This window comes from Salmo salar, chromosome ssa07, assembly GCF_905237065.1.
Source record: "Salmo salar chromosome ssa07, Ssal_v3.1, whole genome shotgun sequence".
In the NCBI taxonomy this organism is placed as follows: domain Eukaryota; kingdom Metazoa; phylum Chordata; class Actinopteri; order Salmoniformes; family Salmonidae; genus Salmo; species Salmo salar.
The window spans coordinates 25,561,613-25,580,374 of record NC_059448.1 but is presented as its reverse complement, the minus strand read 5'-3'; the positions used below and the strand labels follow the sequence as shown (position 1 = coordinate 25,580,374).

At 41.4% G+C, this 18,762-nt stretch overlaps 15 non-coding genes across 15 annotated transcripts; all 15 read right to left on the bottom strand.

The window, feature by feature from the left end:
- Positions 1–976: 976 nt before the first annotated feature.
- Positions 977–1,050, bottom strand: trnan-guu (transfer RNA asparagine (anticodon GUU)). Its single transcript has one exon. It is a non-coding gene; the product is annotated as a tRNA-Asn (tRNA).
- Positions 1,051–2,163: 1,113 nt separating this feature from the next.
- Positions 2,164–2,237, bottom strand: trnan-guu (transfer RNA asparagine (anticodon GUU)). The gene has a single exon. It is a non-coding gene; the product is annotated as a tRNA-Asn (tRNA).
- A 1,113-nt stretch (positions 2,238–3,350) lies between these two features.
- On the bottom strand, positions 3,351–3,424 carry trnan-guu (transfer RNA asparagine (anticodon GUU)). Its single transcript has one exon. It is a non-coding gene; the product is annotated as a tRNA-Asn (tRNA).
- A 1,113-nt stretch (positions 3,425–4,537) lies between these two features.
- Positions 4,538–4,611, bottom strand: trnan-guu (transfer RNA asparagine (anticodon GUU)). Its single transcript has one exon. It is a non-coding gene; the product is annotated as a tRNA-Asn (tRNA).
- Positions 4,612–5,724: 1,113 nt separating this feature from the next.
- Positions 5,725–5,798, bottom strand: trnan-guu (transfer RNA asparagine (anticodon GUU)). Its single transcript has one exon. It is a non-coding gene; the product is annotated as a tRNA-Asn (tRNA).
- A 1,113-nt stretch (positions 5,799–6,911) lies between these two features.
- trnan-guu (transfer RNA asparagine (anticodon GUU)) lies at positions 6,912–6,985 on the bottom strand. The gene has a single exon. It is a non-coding gene; the product is annotated as a tRNA-Asn (tRNA).
- A 1,113-nt stretch (positions 6,986–8,098) lies between these two features.
- Positions 8,099–8,172, bottom strand: trnan-guu (transfer RNA asparagine (anticodon GUU)). Its single transcript has one exon. It is a non-coding gene; the product is annotated as a tRNA-Asn (tRNA).
- A 1,113-nt stretch (positions 8,173–9,285) lies between these two features.
- Positions 9,286–9,359, bottom strand: trnan-guu (transfer RNA asparagine (anticodon GUU)). The gene has a single exon. It is a non-coding gene; the product is annotated as a tRNA-Asn (tRNA).
- Positions 9,360–10,472: 1,113 nt separating this feature from the next.
- Positions 10,473–10,546, bottom strand: trnan-guu (transfer RNA asparagine (anticodon GUU)). The gene has a single exon. It is a non-coding gene; the product is annotated as a tRNA-Asn (tRNA).
- A 1,113-nt stretch (positions 10,547–11,659) lies between these two features.
- On the bottom strand, positions 11,660–11,733 carry trnan-guu (transfer RNA asparagine (anticodon GUU)). Its single transcript has one exon. It is a non-coding gene; the product is annotated as a tRNA-Asn (tRNA).
- A 1,113-nt stretch (positions 11,734–12,846) lies between these two features.
- Positions 12,847–12,920, bottom strand: trnan-guu (transfer RNA asparagine (anticodon GUU)). The gene has a single exon. It is a non-coding gene; the product is annotated as a tRNA-Asn (tRNA).
- A 1,113-nt stretch (positions 12,921–14,033) lies between these two features.
- On the bottom strand, positions 14,034–14,107 carry trnan-guu (transfer RNA asparagine (anticodon GUU)). Its single transcript has one exon. It is a non-coding gene; the product is annotated as a tRNA-Asn (tRNA).
- Positions 14,108–15,220: 1,113 nt separating this feature from the next.
- On the bottom strand, positions 15,221–15,294 carry trnan-guu (transfer RNA asparagine (anticodon GUU)). The gene has a single exon. It is a non-coding gene; the product is annotated as a tRNA-Asn (tRNA).
- A 1,113-nt stretch (positions 15,295–16,407) lies between these two features.
- Positions 16,408–16,481, bottom strand: trnan-guu (transfer RNA asparagine (anticodon GUU)). Its single transcript has one exon. It is a non-coding gene; the product is annotated as a tRNA-Asn (tRNA).
- Positions 16,482–17,594: 1,113 nt separating this feature from the next.
- Positions 17,595–17,668, bottom strand: trnan-guu (transfer RNA asparagine (anticodon GUU)). The gene has a single exon. It is a non-coding gene; the product is annotated as a tRNA-Asn (tRNA).
- Between the last annotated feature and the right edge of the window lie 1,094 nt (positions 17,669–18,762).

Below are 18,762 nucleotides of genomic sequence, written 5' to 3'. Positions count from 1 at the left end.
GAAGTAGCCCTGTAGTTTTCTAACGTTTGTTAGCTTTTTGAATGGCCTTAAAAGGGCAAAAATGTAGCACAATGTTCGTCAGCACAACATTATATAAAAAGGCATCTGGCAGGAGTAAATTTGGCCACAATCACAAATATAATTTGATAAATATATATCTTAAACAACTGCGTTTTCACGAATGTAATATATGATCGCCAAGCCCATTCAAAATAATTAGGGGACTGACCCTGGAAGAATGATGTAATGGCGAGTCACTTTCATGGCGTATAGGCACACATATTCACACAAACACACACATACTGGACCAACATTGTCCTTCAAGCGAAATACATTTATATGCTAAGGGTTTTCATGCCAGATTGACATCATTTACATTGTCATACTTGCCCCAATTAATATGAATAAATGATATGTTCCATGGAGACCACAGAATGATCAAGCTATTGAGTAACATAATATCAGAGACCATTGACAGCCATTTAGGTATAGTATAGCAGCAGGTATAGGAACTTGTCATCTTTCATGTTCAACAACACACCAATCACATGTGACAATAGGAAACAAAGCAGGTCAAAAGCGAGCTTACTGTAAATCCAGGAAGGTCTTTCCACATCACTATAAATGGAAAGATAGCATCTCTGGGTGGGCTCAAATCACCAACCTTTAAACTAACGGCCTAAGGCGCTAACCAATTGCGCCACAGAGACTTGTGATTATATTCACCCTCAGCAGGCCAAAGTCTCATGGAAGCTCACTACAAGTCAGGAAGTTTCACATCGCTACAATCTGAAAAATGTCATCCATGGGTGGTGTCGAAGCACCAATCTTTAGATAGATTGTCAAACACACTAACTGATTGCACTAGAGAGGCTTGTGTTGGCATTGACCCTCAGCAGGACAAAGTAACAGGGAATCTCATTACAGGTCCAGGATGTCACATCCGCATCATGGAGCACAACAAACTGAAAACTCTCGTCCCTGGGTGGGCTCGAACCACCAACCTTTAGATTAACAGTCTAACGCGCTAACCAATTGCGCCACAGAGACTTGTTGTGTGTCTGACCCTGACACTTGATCGCTGGCCATCCGTGATCTCATCCAACTGTACATGGAGTTTACGAAACAACAACACTTTGTTCCAATGGTTGTGTCAATGTGCATCGAAAGTGCAGCAACATTTTCAAGGAAGTAGCCCTGTAGTTTTCTAACGTTTGTTAGCTTTTTGAATGGCCTTAAAAGGGCAAAAATGTAGCACAATGTTCGTCAGCACAACATTATATAAAAAGGCATCTGGCAGGAGTAAATTCGGCCACAATCACAAATATAATTTGATAAATATATATCTTAAACAACTGCGTTTTCACGAATGTAATATATGATCGCCAAGCCCATTCAAAATAATTAGGGGACTGACCCTGGAAGAATGATGTAATGGCGAGTCACTTTCATGGCGTATAGGCACACATATTCACACAAACACACACATACTGGACCAACATTGTCCTTCAAGCGAAATACATTTAAATGCTAAGGGTTTTCATGCCAGATTGACATCATTTACATTGTCATACTTGCCGGATTAATATGAATAAATGATATGTTCCATGGAGACCACAGAATGATCAAGCTATTGAGTAACAGAAGATCAGAGACCATTGACAGCCATTTAGGTATAGTATAGCAGCAGGTATAGGAACTTGTCATCTTTCATGTTCAACAACACACCAATCACATGTGACAATAGGAAACAAAGCAGGTCAAAAGCGAGCTTACTGTAAATCCAGGAAGGTCTTTCCACATCACTATAAATGGAAAGATAGCATCTCTGGGTGGGCTCAAATCACCAACCTTTAAACTAACGGCCTAAGGCGCTAACCAATTGCGCCACAGAGACTTGTGATTATATTCACCCTCAGCAGGCCAAAGTCTCATGGAAGCTCTCTACAAGTCAGGAAGTTTCACATCGCTACAATCTGAAAAATGTCATCCATGGGTGGTGTCGAAGCACCAATCTTTAGATAGATTGTCAAACACACTAACTGATTGCACTAGAGAGGCTTGTGTTGGCATTGACCCTCAGCAGGACAAAGTAACAGGGAATCTCATTACAGGTCCAGGATGTCACATCCGCATCATGGAGCACAACAAACTGAAAACTCTCGTCCCTGGGTGGGCTCGAACCACCAACCTTTAGATTAACAGTCTAACGCGCTAACCAATTGCGCCACAGAGACTTGTTGTGTGTCTGACCCTGACACTTGATCGCTGGCCATCCGTGATCTCATCCAACTGTACATGGAGTTTACGAAACAACAACACTTTGTTCCAATGGTTGTGTCAACGTGCATCGAAAGTGCCGCAACATTTTCAAGGAAGTAGCCCTGTAGTTTTCTAACGTTTGTTAGCTTTTTGAATGGCCTTAAAAGGGCAAAAATGTAGCACAATGTTCGTCAGCACAACATTATATAAAAAGGCATCTGGCAGGAGTAAATTTGGCCACAATCACAAATATAATTTGATAAATATATATCTTAAACAACTGCGTTTTCACGAATGTAATATATGATCGCCAAGCCCATTCAAAATAATTAGGGGACTGACCCTGGAAGAATGATGTAATGGCGAGTCACTTTCATGTCGTATAGGCACACATATTCACACAAATACACACATACTGGACCAACATTGTCCTTCAAGCGAAATACATTTAAATGCTAAGGGTTTTCATGCCAGATTGACATCATTTACATTGTCATACATGCCGGATTAATATGAATGAATGATATGTTCCATGGAGACCACAGAATGATCAAGCTATTGAGTAACAGAAGATCAGAGACCATTGACAGCCATTTAGGTATAGTATAGCAGCAGGTATAGGAACTTGTCATCTTTCATGTTCAACAACACACCAATCACATGTGACAATAGGAAACAAAGCAGGTCAAAAGCGAGCTTACTGTAAATCCAGGAAGGTCTTTCCACATCACTATAAATGGAAAGATAGCATCTCTGGGTGGGCTCAAATCACCAACCTTTAAACTAACGGCCTAAGGCGCTAACCAATTGCGCCACAGAGACTTGTGATTATATTCACCCTCAGCAGGCCAAAGTCTCATGGAAGCTCTCTACAAGTCAGGAAGTTTCACATCGCTACAATCTGAAAAATGTCATCCATGGGTGGTGTCGAAGCACCAATCTTTAGATAGATTGTCAAACACACTAACTGATTGCACTAGAGAGGCTTGTGTTGGCATTGACCCTCAGCAGGACAAAGTAACAGGGAATCTCATTACAGGTCCAGGATGTCACATCCGCATCATGGAGCACAACAAACTGAAAACTCTCGTCCCTGGGTGGGCTCGAACCACCAACCTTTAGATTAACAGTCTAACGCGCTAACCAATTGCGCCACAGAGACTTGTTGTGTGTCTGACCCTGACACTTGATCGCTGGCCATCCGTGATCTCATCCAACTGTACATGGAGTTTACGAAACAACAACACTTTGTTCCAATGGTTGTGTCAACGTGCATCGAAAGTGCCGCAACATTTTCAAGGAAGTAGCCCTGTAGTTTTCTAACGTTTGTTAGCTTTTTGAATGGCCTTAAAAGGGCAAAAATGTAGCACAATGTTCGTCAGCACAACATTATATAAAAAGGCATCTGGCAGGAGTAAATTTGGCCACAATCACAAATATAATTTGATAAATATATATCTTAAACAACTGCGTTTTCACGAATGTAATATATGATCGCCAAGCCCATTCAAAATAATTAGGGGACTGACCCTGGAAGAATGATGTAATGGCGAGTCACTTTCATGTCGTATAGGCACACATATTCACACAAATACACACATACTGGACCAACATTGTCCTTCAAGCGAAATACATTTAAATGCTAAGGGTTTTCATGCCAGATTGACATCATTTACATTGTCATACTTGCCGGATTAATATGAATAAATGATATGTTCCATGGAGACCACAGAATGATCAAGCTATTGAGTAACAGAAGATCAGAGACCATTGACAGCCATTTAGGTATAGTATAGCAGCAGGTATAGGAACTTGTCATCTTTCATGTTCAACAACACACCAATCACATGTGACAATAGGAAACAAAGCAGGTCAAAAGCGAGCTTACTGTAAATCCAGGAAGGTCTTTCCACATCACTATAAATGGAATGATAGCATCTCTGGGTGGGCTCAAATCACCAACCTTTAAACTAACGGCCTAAGGCGCTAACCAATTGCGCCACAGAGACTTGTGATTATATTCACCCTCAGCAGGCCAAAGTCTCATGGAAGCTCTCTACAAGTCAGGAAGTTTCACATCGCTACAATCTGAAAAATGTCATCCATGGGTGGTGTCGAAGCACCAATCTTTAGATAGATTGTCAAACACACTAACTGATTGCACTAGAGAGGCTTGTGTTGGCATTGACCCTCAGCAGGACAAAGTAACAGGGAATCTCATTACAGGTCCAGGATGTCACATCCGCATCATGGAGCACAACAAACTGAAAACTCTCGTCCCTGGGTGGGCTCGAACCACCAACCTTTAGATTAACAGTCTAACGCGCTAACCAATTGCGCCACAGAGACTTGTTGTGTGTCTGACCCTGACACTTGATCGCTGGCCATCCGTGATCTCATCCAACTGTACATGGAGTTTACGAAACAACAACACTTTGTTCCAATGGTTGTGTCAACGTGCATCGAAAGTGCCGCAACATTTTCAAGGAAGTAGCCCTGTAGTTTTCTAACGTTTGTTAGCTTTTTGAATGGCCTTAAAAGGGCAAAAATGTAGCACAATGTTCGTCAGCACAACATTATATAAAAAGGCATCTGGCAGGAGTAAATTTGGCCACAATCACAAATATAATTTGATAAATATATATCTTAAACAACTGCGTTTTCACGAATGTAATATATGATCGCCAAGCCCATTCAAAATAATTAGGGGACTGACCCTGGAAGAATGATGTAATGGCGAGTCACTTTCATGTCGTATAGGCACACATATTCACACAAATACACACATACTGGACCAACATTGTCCTTCAAGCGAAATACATTTAAATGCTAAGGGTTTTCATGCCAGATTGACATCATTTACATTGTCATACTTGCCGGATTAATATGAATAAATGATATGTTCCATGGAGACCACAGAATGATCAAGCTATTGAGTAACAGAAGATCAGAGACCATTGACAGCCATTTAGGTATAGTATAGCAGCAGGTATAGGAACTTGTCATCTTTCATGTTCAACAACACACCAATCACATGTGACAATAGGAAACAAAGCAGGTCAAAAGCGAGCTTACTGTAAATCCAGGAAGGTCTTTCCACATCAGTATAAATGGAAAGATAGCATCTCTGGGTGGGCTCAAATCACCAACCTTTAAACTAACGGCCTAAGGCGCTAACCAATTGCGCCACAGAGACTTGTGATTATATTCACCCTCAGCAGGCCAAAGTCTCATGGAAGCTCTCTACAAGTCAGGAAGTTTCACATCGCTACAATCTGAAAAATGTCATCCATGGGTGGTGTCGAAGCACCAATCTTTAGATAGATTGTCAAACACACTAACTGATTGCACTAGAGAGGCTTGTGTTGGCATTGACCCTCAGCAGGACAAAGTAACAGGGAATCTCATTACAGGTCCAGGATGTCACATCCGCATCATGGAGCACAACAAACTGAAAACTCTCGTCCCTGGGTGGGCTCGAACCACCAACCTTTAGATTAACAGTCTAACGCGCTAACCAATTGCGCCACAGAGACTTGTTGTGTGTCTGACCCTGACACTTGATCGCTGGCCATCCGTGATCTCATCCAACTGTACATGGAGTTTACGAAACAACAACACTTTGTTCCAATGGTTGTGTCAACGTGCATCGAAAGTGCCGCAACATTTTCAAGGAAGTAGCCCTGTAGTTTTCTAACGTTTGTTAGCTTTTTGAATGGCCTTAAAAGGGCAAAAATGTAGCACAATGTTCGTCAGCACAACATTATATAAAAAGGCATCTGGCAGGAGTAAATTCAGCCACAATCACAAATATAATTTGATAAATATATATCTTAAACAACTGCGTTTTCACGAATGTAATATATGATCGCCAAGCCCATTCAAAATAATTAGGGGACTGACCCTGGAAGAATGATGTAATGGCGAGTCACTTTCATGTCGTATAGGCACACATATTCACACAAATACACACATACTGGACCAACATTGTCCTTCAAGCGAAATACATTTAAATGCTAAGGGTTTTCATGCCAGATTGACATCATTTACATTGTCATACTTGCCGGATTAATATGAATAAATGATATGTTCCATGGAGACCACAGAATGATCAAGCTATTGAGTAACAGAAGATCAGAGACCATTGACAGCCATTTAGGTATAGTATAGCAGCAGGTATAGGAACTTGTCATCTTTCATGTTCAACAACACACCAATCACATGTGACAATAGGAAACAAAGCAGGTCAAAAGCGAGCTTACTGTAAATCCAGGAAGGTCTTTCCACATCAGTATAAATGGAATGATAGCATCTCTGGGTGGGCTCAAATCACCAACCTTTAAACTAACGGCCTAAGGCGCTAACCAATTGCGCCACAGAGACTTGTGATTATATTCACCCTCAGCAGGCCAAAGTCTCATGGAAGCTCTCTACAAGTCAGGAAGTTTCACATCGCTACAATCTGAAAAATGTCATCCATGGGTGGTGTCGAAGCACCAATCTTTAGATAGATTGTCAAACACACTAACTGATTGCACTAGAGAGGCTTGTGTTGACATTGACCCTCAGCAGGACAAAGTAACAGGGAATCTCATTACAGGTCCAGGATGTCACATCCGCATCATGGAGCACAACAAACTGAAAACTCTCGTCCCTGGGTGGGCTCGAACCACCAACCTTTAGATTAACAGTCTAACGCGCTAACCAATTGCGCCACAGAGACTTGTTGTGTGTCTGACCCTGACACTTGATCGCTGGCCATCCGTGATCTCATCCAACTGTACATGGAGTTTACGAAACAACAACACTTTGTTCCAATGGTTGTGTCAACGTGCATCGAAAGTGCCGCAACATTTTCAAGGAAGTAGCCCTGTAGTTTTCTAACGTTTGTTAGCTTTTTGAATGGCCTTAAAAGGGCAAAAATGTAGCACAATGTTCGTCAGCACAACATTATATAAAAAGGCATCTGGCAGGAGTAAATTTGGCCACAATCACAAATATAATTTGATAAATATATATCTTAAACAACTGCGTTTTCACGAATGTAATATATGATCGCCAAGCCCATTCAAAATAATTAGGGGACTGACCCTGGAAGAATGATGTAATGGCGAGTCACTTTCATGTCGTATAGGCACACATATTCACACAAATACACACATACTGGACCAACATTGTCCTTCAAGCGAAATACATTTAAATGCTAAGGGTTTTCATGCCAGATTGACATCATTTACATTGTCATACTTGCCGGATTAATATGAATAAATGATATGTTCCATGGAGACCACAGAATGATCAAGCTATTGAGTAACAGAAGATCAGAGACCATTGACAGCCATTTAGGTATAGTATAGCAGCAGGTATAGGAACTTGTCATCTTTCATGTTCAACAACACACCAATCACATGTGACAATAGGAAACAAAGCAGGTCAAAAGCGAGCTTACTGTAAATCCAGGAAGGTCTTTCCACATCACTATAAATGGAAAGATAGCATCTCTGGGTGGGCTCAAATCACCAACCTTTAAACTAACGGCCTAAGGCGCTAACCAATTGCGCCACAGAGACTTGTGATTATATTCACCCTCAGCAGGCCAAAGTCTCATGGAAGCTCTCTACAAGTCAGGAAGTTTCACATCGCTACAATCTGAAAAATGTCATCCATGGGTGGTGTCGAAGCACCAATCTTTAGATAGATTGTCAAACACACTAACTGATTGCACTAGAGAGGCTTGTGTTGACATTGACCCTCAGCAGGACAAAGTAACAGGGAATCTCATTACAGGTCCAGGATGTCACATCCGCATCATGGAGCACAACAAACTGAAAACTCTCGTCCCTGGGTGGGCTCGAACCACCAACCTTTAGATTAACAGTCTAACGCGCTAACCAATTGCGCCACAGAGACTTGTTGTGTGTCTGACCCTGACACTTGATCGCTGGCCATCCGTGATCTCATCCAACTGTACATGGAGTTTACGAAACAACAACACTTTGTTCCAATGGTTGTGTCAATGTGCATCGAAAGTGCCGCAACATTTTCAAGGAAGTAGCCCTGTAGTTTTCTAACGTTTGTTAGCTTTTTGAATGGCCTTAAAAGGGCAAAAATGTAGCACAATGTTCGTCAGCACAACATTATATAAAAAGGCATCTGGCAGGAGTAAATTTGGCCACAATCACAAATATAATTTGATAAATATATATCTTAAACAACTGCGTTTTCACGAATGTAATATATGATCGCCAAGCCCATTCAAAATAATTAGGGGACTGACCCTGGAAGAATGATGTAATGGCGAGTCACTTTCATGTCGTATAGGCACACATATTCACACAAATACACACATACTGGACCAACATTGTCCTTCAAGCGAAATACATTTAAATGCTAAGGGTTTTCATGCCAGATTGACATCATTTACATTGTCATACTTGCCGGATTAATATGAATAAATGATATGTTCCATGGAGACCACAGAATGATAAAGCTATTGAGTAACAGAAGATCAGAGACCATTGACAGCCATTTAGGTATAGTATAGCAGCAGGTATAGGAACTTGTCATCTTTCATGTTCAACAACACACCAATCACATGTGACAATAGGAAACAAAGCAGGTCAAAAGCGAGCTTACTGTAAATCCAGGAAGGTCTTTCCACATCAGTATAAATGAAAAAATAGCATCTCTGGGTGGGCTCAAATCACCAACCTTTAAACTAACGGCCTAAGGCGCTAACCAATTGCGCCACAGAGACTTGTGATTATATTCACCCTCAGCAGGCCAAAGTCTCATGGAAGCTCTCTACAAGTCAGGAAGTTTCACATCGCTACAATCTGAAAAATGTCATCCATGGGTGGTGTCGAAGCACCAATCTTTAGATAGATTGTCAAACACACTAACTGATTGCACTAGAGAGGCTTGTGTTGGCATTGACCCTCAGCAGGACAAAGTAACAGGGAATCTCATTACAGGTCCAGGATGTCACATCCGCATCATGGAGCACAACAAACTGAAAACTCTCGTCCCTGGGTGGGCTCGAACCACCAACCTTTAGATTAACAGTCTAACGCGCTAACCAATTGCGCCACAGAGACTTGTTGTGTGTCTGACCCTGACACTTGATCGCTGGCCATCCGTGATCTCATCCAACTGTACATGGAGTTTACGAAACAACAACACTTTGTTCCAATGGTTGTGTCAACGTGCATCGAAAGTGCCGCAACATTTTCAAGGAAGTAGCCCTGTAGTTTTCTAACGTTTGTTAGCTTTTTGAATGGCCTTAAAAGGGCAAAAATGTAGCACAATGTTCGTCAGCACAACATTATATAAAAAGGCATCTGGCAGGAGTAAATTTGGCCACAATCACAAATATAATTTGATAAATATATATCTTAAACAACTGCGTTTTCACGAATGTAATATATGATCGCCAAGCCCATTCAAAATAATTAGGGGACTGACCCTGGAAGAATGATGTAATGGCGAGTCACTTTCATGTCGTATAGGCACACATATTCACACAAATACACACATACTGGACCAACATTGTCCTTCAAGCGAAATACATTTAAATGCTAAGGGTTTTCATGCCAGATTGACATCATTTACATTGTCATACTTGCCGGATTAATATGAATAAATGATATGTTCCATGGAGACCACAGAATGATCAAGCTATTGAGTAACAGAAGATCAGAGACCATTGACAGCCATTTAGGTATAGTATAGCAGCAGGTATAGGAACTTGTCATCTTTCATGTTCAACAACACACCAATCACATGTGACAATAGGAAACAAAGCAGGTCAAAAGCGAGCTTACTGTAAATCCAGGAAGGTCTTTCCACATCAGTATAAATGGAATGATAGCATCTCTGGGTGGGCTCAAATCACCAACCTTTAAACTAACGGCCTAAGGCGCTAACCAATTGCGCCACAGAGACTTGTGATTATATTCACCCTCAGCAGGCCAAAGTCTCATGGAAGCTCTCTACAAGTCAGGAAGTTTCACATCGCTACAATCTGAAAAATGTCATCCATGGGTGGTGTCGAAGCACCAATCTTTAGATAGATTGTCAAACACACTAACTGATTGCACTAGAGAGGCTTGTGTTGACATTGACCCTCAGCAGGACAAAGTAACAGGGAATCTCATTACAGGTCCAGGATGTCACATCCGCATCATGGAGCACAACAAACTGAAAACTCTCGTCCCTGGGTGGGCTCGAACCACCAACCTTTAGATTAACAGTCTAACGCGCTAACCAATTGCGCCACAGAGACTTGTTGTGTGTCTGACCCTGACACTTGATCGCTGGCCATCCGTGATCTCATCCAACTGTACATGGAGTTTACGAAACAACAACACTTTGTTCCAATGGTTGTGTCAACGTGCATCGAAAGTGCCGCAACATTTTCAAGGAAGTAGCCCTGTAGTTTTCTAACGTTTGTTAGCTTTTTGAATGGCCTTAAAAGGGCAAAAATGTAGCACAATGTTCGTCAGCACAACATTATATAAAAAGGCATCTGGCAGGAGTAAATTTGGCCACAATCACAAATATAATTTGATAAATATATATCTTAAACAACTGCGTTTTCACGAATGTAATATATGATCGCCAAGCCCATTCAAAATAATTAGGGGACTGACCCTGGAAGAATGATGTAATGGCGAGTCACTTTCATGTCGTATAGGCACACATATTCACACAAATACACACATACTGGACCAACATTGTCCTTCAAGCGAAATACATTTAAATGCTAAGGGTTTTCATGCCAGATTGACATCATTTACATTGTCATACTTGCCGGATTAATATGAATAAATGATATGTTCCATGGAGACCACAGAATGATCAAGCTATTGAGTAACAGAAGATCAGAGACCATTGACAGCCATTTAGGTATAGTATAGCAGCAGGTATAGGAACTTGTCATCTTTCATGTTCAACAACACACCAATCACATGTGACAATAGGAAACAAAGCAGGTCAAAAGCGAGCTTACTGTAAATCCAGGAAGGTCTTTCCACATCACTATAAATGGAATGATAGCATCTCTGGGTGGGCTCAAATCACCAACCTTTAAACTAACGGCCTAAGGCGCTAACCAATTGCGCCACAGAGACTTGTGATTATATTCACCCTCAGCAGGCCAAAGTCTCATGGAAGCTCACTACAAGTCAGGAAGTTTCACATCGCTACAATCTGAAAAATGTCATCCATGGGTGGTGTCGAAGCACCAATCTTTAGATAGATTGTCAAACACACTAACTGATTGCACTAGAGAGGCTTGTGTTGGCATTGACCCTCAGCAGGACAAAGTAACAGGGAATCTCATTACAGGTCCAGGATGTCACATCCGCATCATGGAGCACAACAAACTGAAAACTCTCGTCCCTGGGTGGGCTCGAACCACCAACCTTTAGATTAACAGTCTAACGCGCTAACCAATTGCGCCACAGAGACTTGTTGTGTGTCTGACCCTGACACTTGATCGCTGGCCATCCGTGATCTCATCCAACTGTACATGGAGTTTACGAAACAACAACACTTTGTTCCAATGGTTGTGTCAATGTGCATCGAAAGTGCCGCAACATTTTCAAGGATGTAGCCCTGTAGTTTTCTAACGTTTGTTAGCTTTTTGAATGGCCTTAAAAGGGCAAAAATGTAGCACAATGTTCGTCAGCACAACATTATATAAAAAGGCATCTGGCAGGAGTAAATTTGGCCACAATCATAAATATACTTTGACAAATATATATCTTAAACAACTGCGTTTTCACGAATGTAATATATGATCGCCAAGCCCATTCAAAATAATTAGGGGACTGACCCTGGAAGAATGATGTAATGGCGAGTCACTTTCATGTCGTATAGGCACACATATTCACACAAATACACACATACTGGACCAACATTGTCCTTCAAGCGAAATACATTTAAATGCTAAGGGTTTTCATGCCAGATTGACATCATTTACATTGTCATACTTGCCGGATTAATATGAATAAATGATATGTTCCATGGAGACCACAGAATGATCAAGCTATTGAGTAACAGAAGATCAGAGACCATTGACAGCCATTTAGGTATAGTATAGCAGCAGGTATAGGAACTTGTCATCTTTCATGTTCAACAACACACCAATCACATGTGACAATAGGAAACAAAGCAGGTCAAAAGCGAGCTTACTGTAAATCCAGGAAGGTCTTTCCACATCACTATAAATGGAATGATAGCATCTCTGGGTGGGCTCAAATCACCAACCTTTAAACTAACGGCCTAAGGCGCTAACCAATTGCGCCACAGAGACTTGTGATTATATTCACCCTCAGCAGGCCAAAGTCTCATGGAAGCTCTCTACAAGTCAGGAAGTTTCACATCGCTACAATCTGAAAAATGTCATCCATGGGTGGTGTCGAAGCACCAATCTTTAGATAGATTGTCAAACACACTAACTGATTGCACTAGAGAGGCTTGTGTTGGCATTGACCCTCAGCAGGACAAAGTAACAGGGAATCTCATTACAGGTCCAGGATGTCACATCCGCATCATGGAGCACAACAAACTGAAAACTCTCGTCCCTGGGTGGGCTCGAACCACCAACCTTTAGATTAACAGTCTAACGCGCTAACCAATTGCGCCACAGAGACTTGTTGTGTGTCTGACCCTGACACTTGATCGCTGGCCATCCGTGATCTCATCCAACTGTACATGGAGTTTACGAAACAACAACACTTTGTTCCAATGGTTGTGTCAACGTGCATCGAAAGTGCCGCAACATTTTCAAGGAAGTAGCCCTGTAGTTTTCTAACGTTTGTTAGCTTTTTGAATGGCCTTAAAAGGGCAAAAATGTAGCACAATGTTCGTCAGCACAACATTATATAAAAAGGCATCTGGCAGGAGTAAATTTGGCCACAATCACAAATATAATTTGATAAATATATATCTTAAACAACTGCGTTTTCACGAATGTAATATATGATCGCCAAGCCCATTCAAAATAATTAGGGGACTGACCCTGGAAGAATGATGTAATGGCGAGTCACTTTCATGTCGTATAGGCACACATATTCACACAAATACACACATACTGGACCAACATTGTCCTTCAAGCGAAATACATTTAAATGCTAAGGGTTTTCATGCCAGATTGACATCATTTACATTGTCATACTTGCCGGATTAATATGAATAAATGATATGTTCCATGGAGACCACAGAATGATCAAGCTATTGAGTAACAGAAGATCAGAGACCATTGACAGCCATTTAGGTATAGTATAGCAGCAGGTATAGGAACTTGTCATCTTTCATGTTCAACAACACACCAATCACATGTGACAATAGGAAACAAAGCAGGTCAAAAGCGAGCTTACTGTAAATCCAGGAAGGTCTTTCCACATCAGTATAAATGGAATGATAGCATCTCTGGGTGGGCTCAAATCACCAACCTTTAAACTAACGGCCTAAGGCGCTAACCAATTGCGCCACAGAGACTTGTGATTATATTCACCCTCAGCAGGCCAAAGTCTCATGGAAGCTCACTACAAGTCAGGAAGTTTCACATCGCTACAATCTGAAAAATGTCATCCATGGGTGGTGTCGAAGCACCAATCTTTAGATAGATTGTCAAACACACTAACTGATTGCACTAGAGAGGCTTGTGTTGGCATTGACCCTCAGCAGGACAAAGTAACAGGGAATCTCATTACAGGTCCAGGATGTCACATCCGCATCATGGAGCACAACAAACTGAAAACTCTCGTCCCTGGGTGGGCTCGAACCACCAACCTTTAGATTAACAGTCTAACGCGCTAACCAATTGCGCCACAGAGACTTGTTGTGTGTCTGACCCTGACACTTGATCGCTGGCCATCCGTGATCTCATCCAACTGTACATGGAGTTTACGAAACAACAACACTTTGTTCCAATGGTTGTGTCAACGTGCATCGAAAGTGCCGCAACATTTTCAAGGATGTAGCCCTGTAGTTTTCTAACGTTTGTTAGCTTTTTGAATGGCCTTAAAAGGGCAAAAATGTAGCACAATGTTCGTCAGCACAACATTATATAAAAAGGCATCTGGCAGGAGTAAATTTGGCCACAATCACAAATATAATTTGATAAATATATATCTTAAACAACTGCGTTTTCACGAATGTAATATATGATCGCCAAGCCCATTCAAAATAATTAGGGGACTGACCCTGGAAGAATGATGTAATGGCGAGTCACTTTCATGTCGTATAGGCACACATATTCACACAAATACACACATACTGGACCAACATTGTACTTCAAGCGAAATACATTTAAATGCTAAGGGTTTTCATGCCAGATTGACATCATTTACATTGTCATACTTGCCGGATTAATATGAATAAATGATATGTTCCATGGAGACCACAGAATGATCAAGCTATTGAGTAACAGAAGATCAGAGACCATTGACAGCCATTTAGGTATAGTATAGCAGCAGGTATAGGAACTTGTCATCTTTCATGTTCAACAACACACCAATCACATGTGACAATAGGAAACAAAGCAGGTCAAAAGCGAGCTTACTGTAAATCCAGGAAGGTCTTTCCACATCAGTATAAATGGAATGATAGCATCTCTGGGTGGGCTCAAATCACCAACCTTTAAACTAACGGCCTAAGGCGCTAACCAATTGCGCCACAGAGACTTGTGATTATATTCACCCTCAGCAGGCCAAAGTCTCATGGAAGCTCACTACAAGTCAGGAAGTTTCACATCGCTACAATCTGAAAAATGTCATCCATGGGTGGTGTCGAAGCACCAATCTTTAGATAGATTGTCAAACACACTAACTGATTGCACTAGAGAGGCTTGTGTTGGCATTGACCCTCAGCAGGACAAAGTAACAGGGAATCTCATTACAGGTCCAGGATGTCACATCCGCATCATGGAGCACAACAAACTGAAAACTCTCGTCCCTGGGTGGGCTCGAACCACCAACCTTTAGATTAACAGTCTAACGCGCTAACCAATTGCGCCACAGAGACTTGTTGTGTGTCTGACCCTGACACTTGATCGCTGGCCATCCGTGATCTCATCCAACTGTACATGGAGTTTACGAAACAACAACACTTTGTTCCAATGGTTGTGTCAACGTGCATCGAAAGTGCCGCAACATTTTCAAGGAAGTAGCCCTGTAGTTTTCTAACGTTTGTTAGCTTTTTGAATGGCCTTAAAAGGGCAAAAATGTAGCACAATGTTCGTCAGCACAACATTATATAAAAAGGCATCTGGCAGGAGTAAATTCAGCCACAATCACAAATATAATTTGATAAATATATATCTTAAACAACTGCGTTTTCACGAATGTAATATATGATCGCCAAGCCCATTCAAAATAATTAGGGGACTGACCCTGGAAGAATGATGTAATGGCGAGTCACTTTCATGTCGTATAGGCACACATATTCACACAAATACACACATACTGGACCAACATTGTCCTTCAAGCGAAATACATTTAAATGCTAAGGGTTTTCATGCCAGATTGACATCATTTACATTGTCATACTTGCCGGATTAATATGAATAAATGATATGTTCCATGGAGACCACAGAATGATCAAGCTATTGAGTAACATAAGATCAGAGACCATTGACAGCCATTTAGGTATAGTATAGCAGCAGGTATAGGAACTTGTCATCTTTCATGTTCAACAACACACCAATCACATGTGACAATAGGAAACAAAGCAGGTCAAAAGCGAGCTTACTGTAAATCCAGGAAGGTCTTTCCACATCAGTATAAATGGAATGATAGCATCTCTGGGTGGGCTCAAATCACCAACCTTTAAACTAACGGCCTAAGGCGCTAACCAATTGCGCCACAGAGACTTGTGATTATATTCACCCTCAGCAGGCCAAAGTCTCATGGAAGCTCACTACAAGTCAGGAAGTTTCACATCGCTACAATCTGAAAAATGTCATCCATGGGTGGTGTCGAAGCACCAATCTTTAGATAGATTGTCAAACACACTAACTGATTGCACTAGAGAGGCTTGTGTTGGCATTGACCCTCAGCAGGACAAAGTAACAGGGAATCTCATTACAGGTCCAGGATGTCACATCCGCATCATGGAGCACAACAAACTGAAAACTCTCGTCCCTGGGTGGGCTCGAACCACCAACCTTTAGATTAACAGTCTAACGCGCTAACCAATTGCGCCACAGAGACTTGTTGTGTGTCTGACCCTGACACTTGATCGCTGGCCATCCGTGATCTCATCCAACTGTACATGGAGTTTACGAAACAACAACACTTTGTTCCAATGGTTGTGTCAACGTGCATCGAAAGTGCCGCAACATTTTCAAGGAAGTAGCCCTGTAGTTTTCTAACGTTTGTTAGCTTTTTGAATGGCCTTAAAAGGGCAAAAATGTAGCACAATGTTCGTCAGCACAACATTATATAAAAAGGCATCTGGCAGGAGTAAATTTGGCCACAATCACAAATATAATTTGATAAATATATATCTTAAACAACTGCGTTTTCACGAATGTAATATATGATCGCCAAGCCCATTCAAAATAATTAGGGGACTGACCCTGGAAGAATGATGTAATGGCGAGTCACTTTCATGTCGTATAGGCACACATATTCACACAAATACACACATACTGGACCAACATTGTCCTTCAAGCGAAATACATTTAAATGCTAAGGGTTTTCATGCCAGATTGACATCATTTACATTGTCATACTTGCCGGATTAATATGAATAAATGATATGTTCCATGGAGACCACAGAATGATCAAGCTATTGAGTAACATAATATCAGAGACCATTGACAGCCATTTAGGTATAGTATAGCAGCAGGTATAGGAACTTGTCATCTTTCATGTTCAACAACACACCAATCACATGTGACAATAGGAAACAAAGCAGGTCAAAAGCGAGCTTACTGTAAATCCAGGAAGGTCTTTCCACATCACTATAAATGGAAAGATAGCATCTCTGGGTGGGCTCAAATCACCAACCTTTAAACTAACGGCCTAAGGCGCTAACCAATTGCGCCACAGAGACTTGTGATTATATTCACCCTCAGCAGGCCAAAGTCTCATGGAAGCTCACTACAAGTCAGGAAGTTTCACATCGCTACAATCTGAAAAATGTCATCCATGGGTGGTGTCGAAGCACCAATCTTTAGATAGATTGTCAAACACACTAACTGATTGCACTAGAGAGGCTTGTGTTGGCATTGACCCTCAGCAGGACAAAGTAACAGGGAATCTCATTACAGGTCCAGGATGTCACATCCGCATCATGGAGCACAACAAACTGAAAACTCTCGTCCCTGGGTGGGCTCGAACCACCAACCTTTAGATTAACAGTCTAACGCGCTAACCAATTGCGCCACAGAGACTTGTTGTGTGTCTGACCCTGACACTTGATCGCTGGCCATCCGTGATCTCATCCAACTGTACATGGAGTTTACGAAACAACAACACTTTGTTCCAATGGTTGTGTCAACGTGCATCGAAAGTGCCGCAACATTTTCAAGGAAGTAGCCCTGTAGTTTTCTAACGTTTGTTAGCTTTTTGAATGGCCTTAAAAGGGCAAAAATGTAGCACAATGTTCGTCAGCACAACATTATATAAAAAGGCATCTGGCAGGAGTAAATTTAGCCACAATCACAAATATAATTTGATAAATATATATCTTAAACAACTGCGTTTTCACAAATGTAATATATGATCGCCAAGCCCATTCAAAATAATTAGGGGACTGACCCTGGAAGAATGATGTAATGGCGAGTCACTTTCATGTCGTATAGGCACACATATTCACACAAATACACACATACTGGACCAACATTGTCCTTCAAGCGAAATACATTTAAATGCTAAGGGTTTTCATGCCAGATTGACATCATTTACATTGTCATACTTGCCGGATTAATATGAATAAATGATATGTTCCATGGAGACCACAGAATGATCAAGCTATTGAGTAACATAATATCAGAGACCATTGACAGCCATTTAGGTATAGTATAGCAGCAGGTATAGGAACTTGTCATCTTTCATGTTCAACAACACACCAATCACATGTGACAATAGGAAACAAAGCAGGTCAAAAGCGAGCTTACTGTAAATCCAGGAAGGTCTTTCCACATCACTATAAATGGAATGATAGCATCTCTGGGTGGGCTCAAATCACCAACCTTTAAACTAACGGCCTAAGGCGCTAACCAATTGCGCCACAGAGACTTGTGATTATATTCACCCTCAGCAGGCCAAAGTCTCATGGAAGCTCACTACAAGTCAGGAAGTTTCACATCGCTACAATCTGAAAAATGTCATCCATGGGTGGTGTCGAAGCACCAATCTTTAGATAGATTGTCAAACACACTAACTGATTGCACTAGAGAGGCTTGTGTTGGCATTGACCCTCAGCAGGACAAAGTAACAGGGAATCTCATTACAGGTCCAGGATGTCACATCCGCATCATGGAGC